Here is a 14,570-nt window from a genome sequence, read left to right as displayed (position 1 = left end):
AAAACAAAAAACCCGTTTGACAATCTCTGCCTTTTAATTGGGTGTTTAACAAGATCATTCACCATTTATACAATCATCGATATGGCTGGATTTAAATGTACCACCTTACTAGTTTTCTATTTTTTTTTTTAAGATTTTATTTGTTTGACAGAGAGAGACACAGTGAGAGAGGGAAAACAAGCAGGGGGAGTGGGAGAGGGAGAAGCAGGCTTCCCGCTGAGCAGGGAGCCCAATGCAGGGCTCGATCCCAGCACCCTGGGATCATGACCGGAGCCGAAGGCAGACGCTTAATGACTGAGCCACCCAGGCGCCCCACTAGTTTTCTATTTTTGAGATCTAATCCTGTATCCTTTTTTCTCTTTTCAAGCCTTATTTTGGATTAATTTAGTATTTTATTAAAATTCCTTTAAATTCTACTACTGAGTTATTGATTATACCACTTTAAAAAGTTTTTAGTGGTCGATTTGGGGTTCACAATATACATCTTGAACTTAATCAGAGTTTACCTTTGAAGAATAATGTACCATTTCGTGTACAGGCGAACGAGACTTATAATAGTATACTTCCATTTCCTCGCTCCTATTCTGTGTGCTATTTTTGTTATACATTTTATTTCTACAGATGTTATAAATTCTATATTTGTGACTCTTTTTGCTTTGGATAATCAATTATTTTTTAAAGTGACTAAAAATAAGAATAAAGCTTTTTGTATTTACCTTCTTTTTTTGTTGTTTGTTTTACAATTTCCTTTAGTCTTCATTATGTAAATCCAGGTTTCCACCTGCTGTCGAATGCACTCCACCTAAAGAATTTCCTTCAACGTTGCTTGTTGTGCAGGTCTACAGACAATGTCGTCTCTCAGAGACTTTAAAATAACTATGATTATTAAGTGGAGGATCAAAAGGAGACAAGAGACAACCTGTAGAAAGAGATGGGGGGTTTTAGCACAGAGACAACACTATAAAAAAGAAGAATCGGGGTCACCCGTGTGACTCAGTCGGTTGAGTGTTGGACATTTGGTTTCTGCTCAGGTCATGATCTCTGGGTCGTGGGATCGAGCCCCACATTGGGCTCCAGGGTCAGCACAGAGTCTGCTTCTCTCCTTCTCCCTCTGCCCCCCCTCCACCTGCTCACACTCCGTCTCTCCCTTTCTCTAAAATAAATAAAACTTTTTTTTAAAAAGATTATTTATTTATTTATTTATTTGACAGAGAGAGAGAGAGAGCACATGTAGACAGAGCGGCATCAAACTGGAAACAACCAGGAAAGAACCAGTGAACTTGAATCTAGGGCAGTGGAAATTATCCAAAATGAAACATAAAGAGAAAAAAGAATGTGGGTAGGGAGGGGAGAACACAGCATCCAAGAACTCTGGGACATATCAGAAGGTCAAAAGATGCATATAATTGGAGTCTCAGAAAGAAAAAGGCGAGAGAGAGGAAGGAAGAGAAAATATTCAGAGAGTTAATGGCTGAATCTTTTGCAAATTTAATGAAAGATAACAAATCACAGATGCAAGAATTCCAGAGAATCTCAAGCAGGACAAATATAAAGCACTTACACACCTGGATACACAGATCAACTACCGAAAACCAAAAATAGAAAGTAAATGTTAAGGGCAGCCAGAGAAAAAATGAAATATTATATAAAAAGGGACAAAACCCTGTAGTTGCCAGGGCAACTGGAGGGAAGGGAGAATAGGCACAGAATTTCTGTTTGGGGCATGAAAAAGTTCTGGGAACTAGATAGTGGTGTTGGTTATGCAATACTGTGGATATACTTAATGCCACTAAATAATAGACTTTAAAATGGCTATAATGGGGGGCACATGGGTGGCTCAGTCATTTAAGCATCTGACTCTTGATTTTTGGCTCAGGTCATGACCTCAGGGTCGTGAGATTGAGCCCCCGTCGGGCTCCATGCTAGGTGTGGACCCTGCTTAAGATTCTCTCTCTTCCTCTCCCTTTGCCACCCCTTCTCTAAAAATAATAATAATAATAAATAAATAAAATGGTTACAATGGTAAATTTTATGTTATGTGTATTTTGCCACAATTAATTTTTTTAAAAAAGAAACCCTCCACCCTTCAGCTCTCACTCCCCAATCCCCCATCCTTCCCAACCCTAAGCAACCATTCCTCTATTTTCTATCTCTATATATTTGCCTCTTCTGGACATTTCATATAAGTGGAACCATGTAATATGGGCTCCTTCGTGTTTGGCTTCGTTCACTTAGCATGTTTTCAAGGATCATCCTTGCTAAAGATAAAGTGTTTGTGTTTCTCCAAAATTCTTATATTAAAAACCTAATGCCCAAGGTGATGGTAGTAGGTGGAATTTGGGGGAGGTGATTAAGTTATGAGGGTGGAGGCCTAATTGGGATTAATGTCCTTATAAAAGAGACCCCAGAGAAACTAGCTGCTCCCTTCTACCATGTGAGGACACAGCGAGAAGCCATTGGTCTGCAACCCGGAAGGAGGCTCTCACCGGAACCCAATCAACACTGACACCCTAATCTTGGACCAGCCTCCAGAACTGTGAGAAAGAAACTTGCTGTTTATAAGTTAGCCAGTCTGTGGTATTTTGTTGTGCAGCCTGAATGGATCAAGACAGTCCTTGTGCCAGTGTTGGTATTTTTTATAGTCAAATAATATTCCATTGTATGAGTACTGCATGTACAAATTTTTGCATAAACATGCTTTCCTTTCTCTTGGTCTATACCTAGGAGTGAAACTGCTGAGTCCAATGATAACTCTGTTTAACTTTCTGAAGAACCACCAGACTGTTTTGCAGAGTGCCTGGACTATCTTCCATCCCCACCAGTAGTATTTGAGGGCTCCAATCTCTCTACATCCTCACCAACACTTGTTATTTTCTGACTACTTGATTTTAGCCTTTCTGGGGGTGTGAAGGGGTACCTCACTGTGGTTTTAATTTGCACTTTCCTCATGACTAGGGATATCGAGCATCTTTCCACATGCTTTTTGGCCACCTCTATTCTTCTCTGGAGAAATGTCTATTCACATCCTTTGCCCTTAGTCCTTTAATTGTGTTATCTTCTTATTGAGCTGTAAGAGTTCTTTATAGATATTATATATTATGGATACCAGTCTCTTATCAGATATATGCTTTGTGAATATTTTTTCCCATTCTTTGGGTTGACTGTTCAGTTTCTTTATAGTGACCTTTCAAACACAAATTTAAAAATGTGGATGAAGGCTTTCCCAGTTTCCCATAGCCCCTGTGTTCCTGTGCCTTGGAGGGGGGGGCAACTCTCTCCATGCTCTCGTATCCCTGAGTGGTACACTGTTGTTGGCTTGTTACTCTATGCTAGGGTCACAGTGGGTTCAGTGAGTTCTCTATTATGCAGGTTCAGCTGGGTCTTGAGCAGGCCCTGCACACCTTGGTCTTGGGGGGAGGGGAGGGTTATCTCAGCATTCCCGAGCCTCTTCCCCATGGCAACTATCTGTTGCCTTATATCTACAGTTGGTCTTGTAGGGGAAATGCCAGTGGTAGCCCACCTCTGCTTGGTATCATTGCAGGATCCTAGGCTAGAGACATTTCCTGTCTGTCTTCCAGGGGAGACAAGTTTTTCTATCTTTTCTTTAAAAGATAGAAACCAGTGGATCTTGGCCTGTGTCCTAGGGGCAGCAAGAAGGTTTTTCCTACCCCTCCTCCAAGAGTCAGATGAATTTTGCTTCTACTCTTTGCCCAGAGGCAATGTATTTTTACCTTGACTCTGGGAACAAAATGGTTTCTGTCCCTTCCCTAGAGGCTTAGGCTTTTGCTTGGTCAGAAGGGAGTCGGAACAAGGGATTGAGGTTTTTTTTAACTGCCCAAAGCCACAGAGGGCAGTTCTCTCAAGTGCGTCAGGGAGTCTTTCTTGCAAGTGTTGGGTGGAGGCCTGTGGAGAAGAACTTGCAAGTCAGTCTGAACCGCCCTTTTCAACTGACAAGCTGGGCCACAGTAGATCTTTAAGATTCATTATGAGTTTATCTGATTTCTTCTTATCTACTTATATAGCAGCCAGCCACCTTTCTTCTGTATCCTTCCAGAGGTAACAGCATTTATGTGTGCTGTCGTGGAGGACTTGCTATATGAACTCCAAGTCAAAGAGCTCCAGGCATGAATTGGAGCAGAAGCAGAATGGTGCTTCAGGAGGACTCCTTCTTGCCGTCTACAGGGACTGTATGTCAGGGCCTGAGGGGCAAGTATTTGCCCCTCAGGCGTGGCCTTGAACAAATCCCCTCATTCTCCCCACCTGTGCAATGCAGTCCCACAGAAGAGGGGTAAGGGTGGGGGCTGCAGACCAGACTGCCTAGAGTTGAATCCCAGCCTCACACCATACAGCAGAGTGACACCCCCCCCGCCCCCGCCAAGGTGAGTTACTCAATGGCTCTCTGCCTCAGTTACCTTTTCTATCCAATGTGGATGATAATAAAACCTATGTCTCTCTATGATGCCTGGCATATAACATTAGGTACTATCATCATTAGTAGTAGCAGGAGTAGTAATAGTAGTAGCAGCAGCAGGAGTAGTATCATACTAAAAGTAGCATTGTTATTAACATTACTATTCCTCTTGATGATCTCCAAGGTTCTTTCTACTACTGACTATTTGTGATATATGAAGTATTTATTCATTTATTTTGATAAGAAGATCTGCCAGGTAGGCCAGGTAATAAAATGACTCCCCTGGGAAGGGGAGGGCAGGCCTCCATTTGTTGTGTGACCTTTGCTCAGACCATGGCCAACTCTGAGCACCAACATCCTTCTGTAGAGTGCAGATTAAGCTGACAGGCTGGAACTAGTTGAATCTGTGTCAGGGAGCAGGGGAGGGAGGGAATCAAGGGATAGCTTTGGAGCTGTCAGCCCACAGACATCATGATGCCTATTTCTCTGAATTACAAATCGCAGAAGATGGGGAATCAGAGCCCTCATGTTCACAGAGCACTTGAATCATCAAAATTCACTCATATTCCTGATCTCATTTAGCTGTGACAAGGGCTTCTTTGGAGGTGTGTCAGGGATCGTTGATCCCAATTTGATAGTCAGCAGTGAGATCCAAAGAGGGATTAGGCCAAGGTCACCCAGGGAGATCAAGATAGAGGTGGGCCGGAACCCAGGATCCAGACTTGGTGCTTTTCCGTGAACTCCAGGCAGTGGGGGCCTGCTCCCATGCATTTTCCCTGCAGGTTGTTCCTCCCTCTGTGGAAGGGCGGGTAGGATCCATTGAAAGCAGAGAGGCCTGAGTAGGGAAGTCTGGAAGGGCGGTAGTTGGAGCTGCTCCTTGTCCCCAGCGCCAGACAACAGCATCCCCAGGCTGGGGATTGGGTATCCTCCTTTGCAGCTTCCTGCCCCATGGGCCTGACTGGGTCATAAGAGTTCTGTTGAATGAAGACATGAAAAAAATTCTCTTCCATTTTTATTCAGGCTTATGGAATCCTAACCCTTCAGGGCCGGGGATGAGCCTTGAGTCCCTTCCATGTTTCAGGCCCAGCACAGTGCCGGGGAACACCAGAAACCACTAATAAATATTTGTTAAAGGGTTCATACCACCAAACCCAAGTCTTGCACAGATTCACAAGGGGGGAGGGGAGAATGGGAAGTTAGAGCGTTTCCGTTTTAGAAGATGAAAGAGTTCTGGGAATGGATGTTGGTGATCATTGCAACAACGTGAACATGTTTAATGCCACTGAACCATACACTTTAAAATGGTTAAGATGGCTCCCTCAGAGCCTTCAGGAGGAACCAACACTGTGGACAACTTGACTTTGGACTTCTGGCTTCCAGAACCCTGAGAGAATAAATGTCTGTGTTTTAAGTAAAAAAAAAAAGTTAAGATGGTAAATTTTATGTTACTTATCGTTACTTATACATTTTCTAGCCCGAAGAAACAAAACAAGATTAAGCTTGCATTATTTCTATCCATTTCACCAAATGGAAAGGAAATGCAATTGAGCTGTGCCCTTCAGCAGAGCCTGTCAGGCACACAGACTCACATCCTTACCCTGGATTAGCCCACCCATTGTGAGGACCCAGTGGGCACCCAGCCCCAGCCTGGAGCTCCCAGGGGCACTGCGGTCTTCCTCCTGAAGCCAGGGGAGGAATTAGAGGTCAGGCAGGTGGGACAGGGAGGAGGGAAACCCTTTCAACTCTCCCTTCACCACATGGTGTCCCCTTGGTGCCTCGTCCTCTGGCTTTGACAAAGGCTAGAAGTTGTCTCAAGTCAATATGGCCACAGCCAGTGGTCCAGCCAGTTCGACAACCCTGGGATGGCACATAACAGGAGCACAAATAGCCCTCAGCTACCCAAACCTCGCTGTGTGCTGGGCACCTGCCAAGTGCTCTCCGTGTGTGAACCTCTTTAATTCTCACAACCAATCGTGAGGCCAGTCTTGCAGTCCTCCCCAGTGACAACTGAGGAAACTGAGGCACACACGGGGTAAGCAGTTGGCTCATTCAGTGTGCCATGAGCATAAGAAACAGGTTTGAGGCTTGAGTCCTGTGCTCTGAATGCCATGATTCTCCATGTTCCACAGTTGGCCTTCCACAGATGGGGAAATGGGGTCCCTTAGAGTCAGTGGACCGCCTTAGGGTCACTCAGCCAGACATTGGCAGAGCGGTGAGCGGGGTTAGCAGAGCGGTTTCTGTCTGGTTGGCTTCCACCTTGGAAGATTTCTGTTTTCCTGCTTTCCAACTCTGGGTACTTTCTTTTCCAAGAAGAGATGAGGGTTTAAGGGGACACTCTTAGGAATGGGGTACCAAAGCAGGCCAAAGGAACCTTCCTAACCTGGGGCTGTTGGCCGTGTTGCAGAGAGGGCCTGGGGCCCGAAGGGGAGGTGGGGAGGGTGGCGGCGAGGTGGGGCTGCGGAGATGAAGGGCAGGAGTCCGGCCTCTGGAGACACACGTCCCCTCTCCGGGTCTCAACACCCTTGTTCAGCGGGGTGGGGGAGAGAGTTGGGCTAAGTGGTTTCTAAGCCCCTCTCCCTGTTTTAGGTCTGGCTCCTTAAAAGCCGAGCTTGAGAAGAAGAGCCCCTGTGAGACTGGTTTATTGAGGAAATGCCCACTGGAGAAACTGGAGAGGGGGTTGGGGCGGTAGGCCAAGGAAGGCAAAGAAGCTAAATAGGGTGTGATTCTTTTTTTTTTTTTAATATTTTATTTATTTATTTGACAGAGAGAGACACAGCAAGAGAGGGAACACAAGCAGGGGGAGTGGGAGAGGGAGAAGCAGGCTTCCCGCTGATCAGGGAGCCCGATGTGGGGCTTGATCCCAGGACCCTGGGATCATGACCTGAGCTGAAGGCAGTCACTTAACTGACTGAGCCACCCAGGTGCCCCTAAACAGGGTGTGATTCTAAACTCGGAGCAAGCATGACTGGGTCCTGCGAAAATGCCCCCCCGCCGAGGGTGCCCCAGCTTAGGGCGAGGCAGCTGGGCTTTCACTGATTGGTCTGGGCCAAGTGTCACCTCGGGTGGGGCAGGGCAGCAGGGGAGGTATGAGTGCCCAGCTGTTTGCCATCCTCTGCACGTGGGGAAGAGTAGTCCCGGGCGAGCCCGAGAGAGTTGCAGGGCAGGTGGTTAGAAGGAGAAGTTGACAGGAACATGGACTGCGGCCCATGGCAATGATCAAAGGGATCAGTGGAGTGTTGACGGTGGCCCGGGCACCGCCGTCAGGATTCATGCTAATATTTCAGATCCTGGGTCTTTCCCAACAGCATCAGATGGATGAGAAAAAAGGGGTGAGGGCACCAATAGACTGAGAGCCTGAAGCCTGTTGCTCGAGCGGGCGCTTTGGCACGAGGCTGGAGGGTACCAGGGAGCCTCAAAGGACCAGGTGTCACAGACTGTCAGGGCTAAGGGGGCTTGACGACCCTCTCAACTCCCGCCTTTACCCATGCGCACAGTCCTGCACGCTCAGACACATGGGGCACAGGAATGCACCTGCGTGGGTGTGCACGGAAGCCAAGGCACTGAGGCACATGGACATGCACAGTAGACTCACACACAGGTGTATACACGCTTTCACGCCAGCCCGTGTACATACAAGGCTACTCTTTTTTTTTTTTTTAAGATTTTGTTTATTTGAGAGAGAGACAGCAAGAGAGAGCACAAGCAGGGGGAGTGGCAGAGGGAGAGGGAGAAGCAGATTCCCCGCTGAGCAGGGAGCCTGATGCAGGGCTCGATCCCAGGACCCTGAAATCATGACCTGAGCTGAAGGCAGACGCTTAACCAGCTGAGCCACCCAGGCGCCCCCATACATGGCTACTCTTGCAGAGACATATCCGTAGACACTCACACTCACTTGTGCACACATATTCCTGAGCTTGCACTGGAAGCATGGCCAGTCAGGTCCTTTCTATTTCTGGCTTTCAGGGGAGGACAAGGGAGGGGGATGGGGAGGGCCCAGAGCCAGGTCAGTTGCAGCTGGCTACTAAAGACTGACCTTTGGCTACAATGGCCCGGATCGCACCAGTCCCAGACCCCAGGCTCGTGTCTGAATGGGTTACTTGTAGAGGACTGATAAAAGTGTCTGAAAACTTAGCTGCTGCCTCCCCTGCCCCCTCCTTGTCCCCCCAAGTTTCCACTCCCACCTTGACCCAGGCCTTTGTCCATCAGTGGGTCAGAGGCCTCCTGCCCCTGGTGTACGGGTGGTGATCTGTGGTCCAGGGAAGGAAATTAACTGGGGCTCCTGACATGCAGCCCGCTTCCTCCTCAAGTGGCTGCAACCAGCAGGAGCATTGCCATTGACAAGCAGGGCCATCAGCACAGAATCAGACTGACCCCAGCTCTGAGGGGCTCCCAGTCTCGTGGAGATCACAGGCATTTAAAAAGTGTGATCTGTGCTGGGCTGGCAGGAAACTTCTGAGGAAGCCCAGAGGAGACACCTAACAGCCTAGAGGAAGTGGGATCGGGGAGGGTTTTCTGAGGGAGATGATGTCTAAAACGACTCTTCAAAGATCAAGAGGAATTGGATATGGGTGGAAGGGAGTAGGGCAAAAGGCATTTTAGGCAGAGGCAACAGTTTGTGCAAAATGCTGGCACTGGGGGAAGCAAGGTGCCCCTAGGGAGACATTCAGCAAGGCTGGAGGAGGGTATGAGTAGGTCAGAAGGAAGGCAGGAGCCTTGCTCCCTCTATGAGCCAGGCCCAGGAGGCATCTAGAGGGCAAGGAGAAGCCATAGGGAAATTTAGCCAGGGGCAATGATTGTGTCAGAGCTACACTATGAAGATCTTTCGGGCTCCAAAGGGCAAGGTGAATCTGGGGACGGCTTAAGACAGATCTGAGATGGAACATAGGGCAACTGATTGAGTGGGGGCTGGTAGAAGCTTTGCAGATCCAGAGGAAAATCAAGGAAATTATGTAGGAGACAAAGAGAGGAAAGGAGAGGAAACAAATTTCCACAAATTTTAATTGAAAAAATTCAAAGTAAATAATAGAGCAGTATTTTTGTAATGCAGGTCTACTAATGAGAAGAATGGAATTTTTTTTGGAGGATGACATTTCACTTAGGTGGGGCTCAAAGTCAGTGTTTCTTACCATCAAATTGATTGCAAATGTTCATCGGTAAAAATCACTCTCAGCTCATGGGTTATTTAAACACAGACTGTAGTTTGTTGACCCCTGGTCTAGACTCATGGGGCCCGGGTAGAAGCAAGTGAGAAACGAAGGAGTCTCCTCTGTCCCCTCCTCCACCCAACAAATCACAGAGCCTCAACCTCCCCATGAAAGCCGCTTCTATGAGAGGGGGCCATTGCTTCCAGTTAAAAGGTACCCTTGTTACTGGGAGGGACCGAGATCCTTCAGCCAATAGGCAGTATGAACATCTGTAATCATAACATCTCAGGGCAGGAGGGATCAATGTCCCTCTCCAGACCTCTCCTAGGGCAGGACTAAGGTCCACATGTTTCATGGAGTCGCACTATATCCTAGATACGGAAAGTGACTTGTGTGAGGTCACACTGCAAGTTGCTGACAGTTGCGATTTGGACCCAAGTCTTAGGACTCCCAGCTGGGTTTCCTTTCCCTAAACCACCACGTCCTGGCCTGACCCCACTAATTGGGTGGGCGGGGCCCACAGGGAAGGAGTAATGTCAGGACTCCTCTGCCAGGGACAGGACGCCCTTCAGGCTCCTGCCTCCTGCCCGGAGCAGTCTGGTGGCAGATCAGGCCTCCTCATTTACATACATTTATACATCACTTCTGGATGAGGAAACTGAGGCTTGGAGAGAATCCATAATTTGCTTGGCATCTCAAATAGGCTAAAATTTGGCCCCCTGAAAGATACCCTGGTCCTAGTCCCTAGGACCTGTGAATATTACCTTACATGGAAAAAAAAAAAAAGGGTCTTTGCAGATATGATTAAATTATGGATCCTGAGATGAGAAGATTATCCTAGATTATCTGGAGGGGCCCTAAATATAATCACATGTATCCTTATAGGAAAGACGCAGAGATATAGAGGCAGAAGGTGATATGACAATGAATAGAGGAAGATTGGTTTGGAGATGGAAGAAGAGCCCAGGAGCTAAGGAATTTATACAGTTCTAGAAGCTGGAAAAGACAAGGAAACAGACTCTCCCAGAGGGAGCACAGCCTTATGAACCCCTCTGAAACTGATACCGTGCAGGTGATTTCAGATGTCTGGCTTCCAGAAATGTGAGAGAGAGAGTACATTTCTGTTGTCTCAAGTGACCAAGTTTGTGGTGATTTGTTACAGCAGCCTCGGAAAACTAATAAGGCATCCCACAGCGATTTTTCCAAATTAATTTTTTAAATTAAAATAAGCTTTTAAATCTTAGAATAACTTTAGATTTACAGAATAGTTGCAAAGACAGTGTAGAAAGTACTTACGTACCCCTCCCCCAGGTTCCGCGACTGTTAGCATCTTACTTTACTGTGGTACATTTGTCGCAACTAAAGAGCCAACATTAGTTTTCGTTAAAATCCACAACTTTATTTAAATTTCACTGGTTTGGGGGCGCCTGGGTGGGTCAATCGGTTAAGCATCTGCCTTCAGCTCAGGTCATGATCCCAGGGTCCTGGGATCGAGTCTGCATCGGGTTCCCTGCTCCACTGGTAGCCTGCTTCTCCCTCTCCCACTCCCCCTGCTTGTGTTCCCTCTCTCGCTGTCTCTCTCTCGGTCAAATAAATAAATAAGATCTTAAAAAAAAATAAATTTCACTGGTTTTTCCTAATGATCTTTATCTGTTCTGGGGTCCCATCCAAGATACCACAATACATGTAGTTGTCATGTGTTCTTAGCTTCCTCTGGTCTGTGACAGTTTCTCAAACTTGCCTGGTTTTTTTGATGACTCACTTTGGAGGAGTACTAGACAGGTTATCTTGTAGAAGGTCACTCCATTTGGATATACCTGATGTTTTCCTCCTAGTCAGTTGGGGTTATAGGGTTTGGGGAGGAAAACAACAGAAGTGAGGTTCCATTCTGATCACATCATATCAAAGGCACATACTGTCACGTGACTTATCACTGATGTTGACCCTGATCACCTGGCTGATGTGATGTGGTAAAGTTACTCACCTTCCCTCTCCTGCCCCCAACTCTTCCCACACTCTACTCCCGGAAGCAAGCCACTAGGCATACCCCAGTTCAAGTGGGGAGGGTTATGCTCCACCTCCTCGAGGGCAGACTGTCTCCATCCATTATTTGTGATGCTTCTGTAAGAGAAATTTCACTTTTCTCCCCCTTATTTTTATTTTTCAATCATTTATTTATACCAGTATGTACTCATGGATGTATATTTTATACTTTGGATTATAATCCAAATACTGTTATTTGTTTTGTTGCTCAAATTGTTCCAGCCATGGCCCTTGGGAGCTTTTTCAGTTTGGCTCCTGCATTCCTTTAAGATGCTCCCATCATTTTGTTTTTTGAATACTTCTTTACTTTCTGGCCCTCCAAGATGCTTCATGCTCTATTTTCCCTGCCCAAGAATGCTCCTGGGGTGAACTTCTTCTAGGCTCTTTCGGAAGGCAGAACTAGGAGCTAGGAAATACACGTATGTAAACTAACCCATGCATACATACATACTTACAATGATTTCTGTATCTACCCATCTGTCTCTATATCAAACTAAACATCAATTCATACTGATGTCTCCTGCTGTTCGTTCTAGCCTTCCTCCCTTGCTCATCTGTAACCTCCCTCTCCAACAGTGAGAAAACCATCTGCTTACCTATTTGTACACTCTCAGATACAGCACAGCCATTTCCAAATTGTTAACGCACACCCCCATGAGAAATTCAAATTTAACTACAGTGTGGTATTTATGTACAATTTATTTTAATGTTAGTCTTAGAGTTTCCAGTCAAAACGCTATTTCCCAAAGTTCCTTAGGGAAGTTCTTCCCCACCCCACCCCGCCACAGTGAGGTTTTCTCATACATTTGTAATACAGTTTTAAGATTCTTTTGTCGCAAGTCCGCATTCCATCTTGGAATCCCCAGGCTTCTTGGTTGGTTTTTTTAAAATTTAATTTCTATACATTAAGGTTCACTCTTTGTAGGTCTTGACAAATGCATAGTGTCATTTATATGTCAGTCCAATACCATCCAGATTCATTCCACCAACCTAAAGAATTCCCTAGGCTTCTCTTGGTCAAAGGCTCGCCCTTTCTAAATCCCTGGCAACTGCTGATCAGCTTTCCATTCCTCTATTTTATCATTTTCCAGAATATCATATGAATGGAATCAAATAGCCTTGTTACTCTAGCTTCTTCCACTTAACAAAACGCATCTTAGATTCATCCATGTTGTTGTGTGAATTAATAGCTCATTCTTTATTTCAGAGTAGTATTCCACAGTCCTGAAGGTACCACGGTGTGTTTATCTATTCACCTTCTGAAGGATATCTTGGTTGCTTCCAGTTTTTGCTGATTATGAAGAAAGCTGCTGTAAACATTGATGTGCAGGTTTTTGTGTGGACTTATTTTCAAATCAGTTGGGTAAATAGCTGGGAGCATGATTGCTGTGCTGTACAGTAAGCCTTTATTTAACTTTATTTAAGAAATGCCAAAATGTGTTCCAAAGTGGTGTACCATTTTGAATAGAATTACTTTAAGTTTCACAACTTAAATACAATTTTTCTGATCCTTTCCTTTGTTTCCCAAGCTGGTAGTCAAGAGGTCCCACTCCTAAGGCAAAGAGCACTGGCTTTGACCTTGGATCTGAGTTTAAATCCTGACTCCAAAAACCTAAAAACCATTTAAAAACTGTGTGACTTTTGACAGGTTAGTTAATCTCTCTGAGCCTTATATTGAGATTTAACTCTTCATGTATGCATGATGTCACGGGTTAGGTTCTCCAGGAAGTGGATTCTGAAAGCGCGTTTAGCCTGTGGGATGTTTATTAGGGAGAGCCCTTGGGGTCAACACCTACAGAAGGGAGGGAAGGCAGCCAAATTGGGCAGAGGGAGAAGCTGAACAGAAACGACATCGTAGCTGTCCTGATCTGGGCTGAAGTGGTCAAGCCTTTCTGCCCCATCTGGATCAGTCATTGGCTCAGTGCCCTGGAAGAAGCAACTCTCTGCACCTGGCGCAATGTGTCCTTCCTTGAAGATGCATCTGGGTGATGCTTTCCAGGATCCACTGCACCAGGCAGAGTGGAAAGAGCATTGCAAGAGAGTGAAGAGTGGTCCCCCGTTGGAGTCTTTCTAGCTCTGTGCCTTCAGGCAAGTCCTTCCCTTCCCAGAGCCCCCTCAGCTTACCCACGTAGAAGTGGCCAAGACCACAGCCCCACCAATCTTGTAGAGCACTTAGCAGTTCACCAAGTAGCTTCGTGTAGCTTAACCACAGCAATCTGACAATACCAGTAATTAGCCCCCCAGTGAGCTCTAAGGCAGTGTGGCTCTAGTGTGGTCTGAGGGCCAGAGTGTGTCCATTAACCGCTTGTTCCTGGTTACTGACCAAGTTAGGTACAGAATTTGAGAGTACCTGCTCAGAAACTTTAGAGCAAGGTGGCAGAGGAATTTTATGTCTGTTGAAATTAAGAATAAAAACTTGGACTTTACTATGTTTGTCTTTGTTTTCATATTTCGTTTTTCTGGTAATTTATATTGTATTTTACAAATGAATAGGTCCAAGATGGATTAGGGAACCGCCCCCACAACACACGCACAAGAATCTGGTCCTACACCACAGACGTTTTGAGAAGCATTGGTCTAGGGCATGCCCAAATGCCAGCTTCTGACAGTTTTTGCCTTTTTTAAAGGGGGAGGCCCCTTTTGATCCTACCATTGGCATTGTTTTGATGGGGCCAGGGTTTCCTGCTGGTTTTGTTCTTTTCAGGGACCCTTTAAAAGGGGCTACTAGAAAGAGTCTTCCTGCCCATCTAGTTCCATCCATTTCCTCACTAAAGATATAACTGGGTGTACAGGGCACCCCTTGCACTGGTTAAAGGTTTTCTAGCAAGGGGGCGCCTGGGTGGCTCAGTCGTTGGGCGTCTGCCTTCGGCTCAGGTCATGATCCCGGGGTCCTGGGATCGAGTTCCGCATCGGGCTCCCTGCTCCAAGGGAAGCCTGCTTCTCCCTCTCCCACTCCCCCTGCTTGTGTTCCC

This window comes from Leptonychotes weddellii, chromosome 11 (assembly GCF_054177405.1).
Source record: "Leptonychotes weddellii isolate Sample4059 chromosome 11, ASM5417740v2, whole genome shotgun sequence".
Lineage (NCBI taxonomy): Eukaryota > Metazoa > Chordata > Mammalia > Carnivora > Phocidae > Leptonychotes > Leptonychotes weddellii.
The sequence above is the reverse complement of the archived record's forward strand: the minus strand, read 5'-3'. Positions refer to the sequence as shown.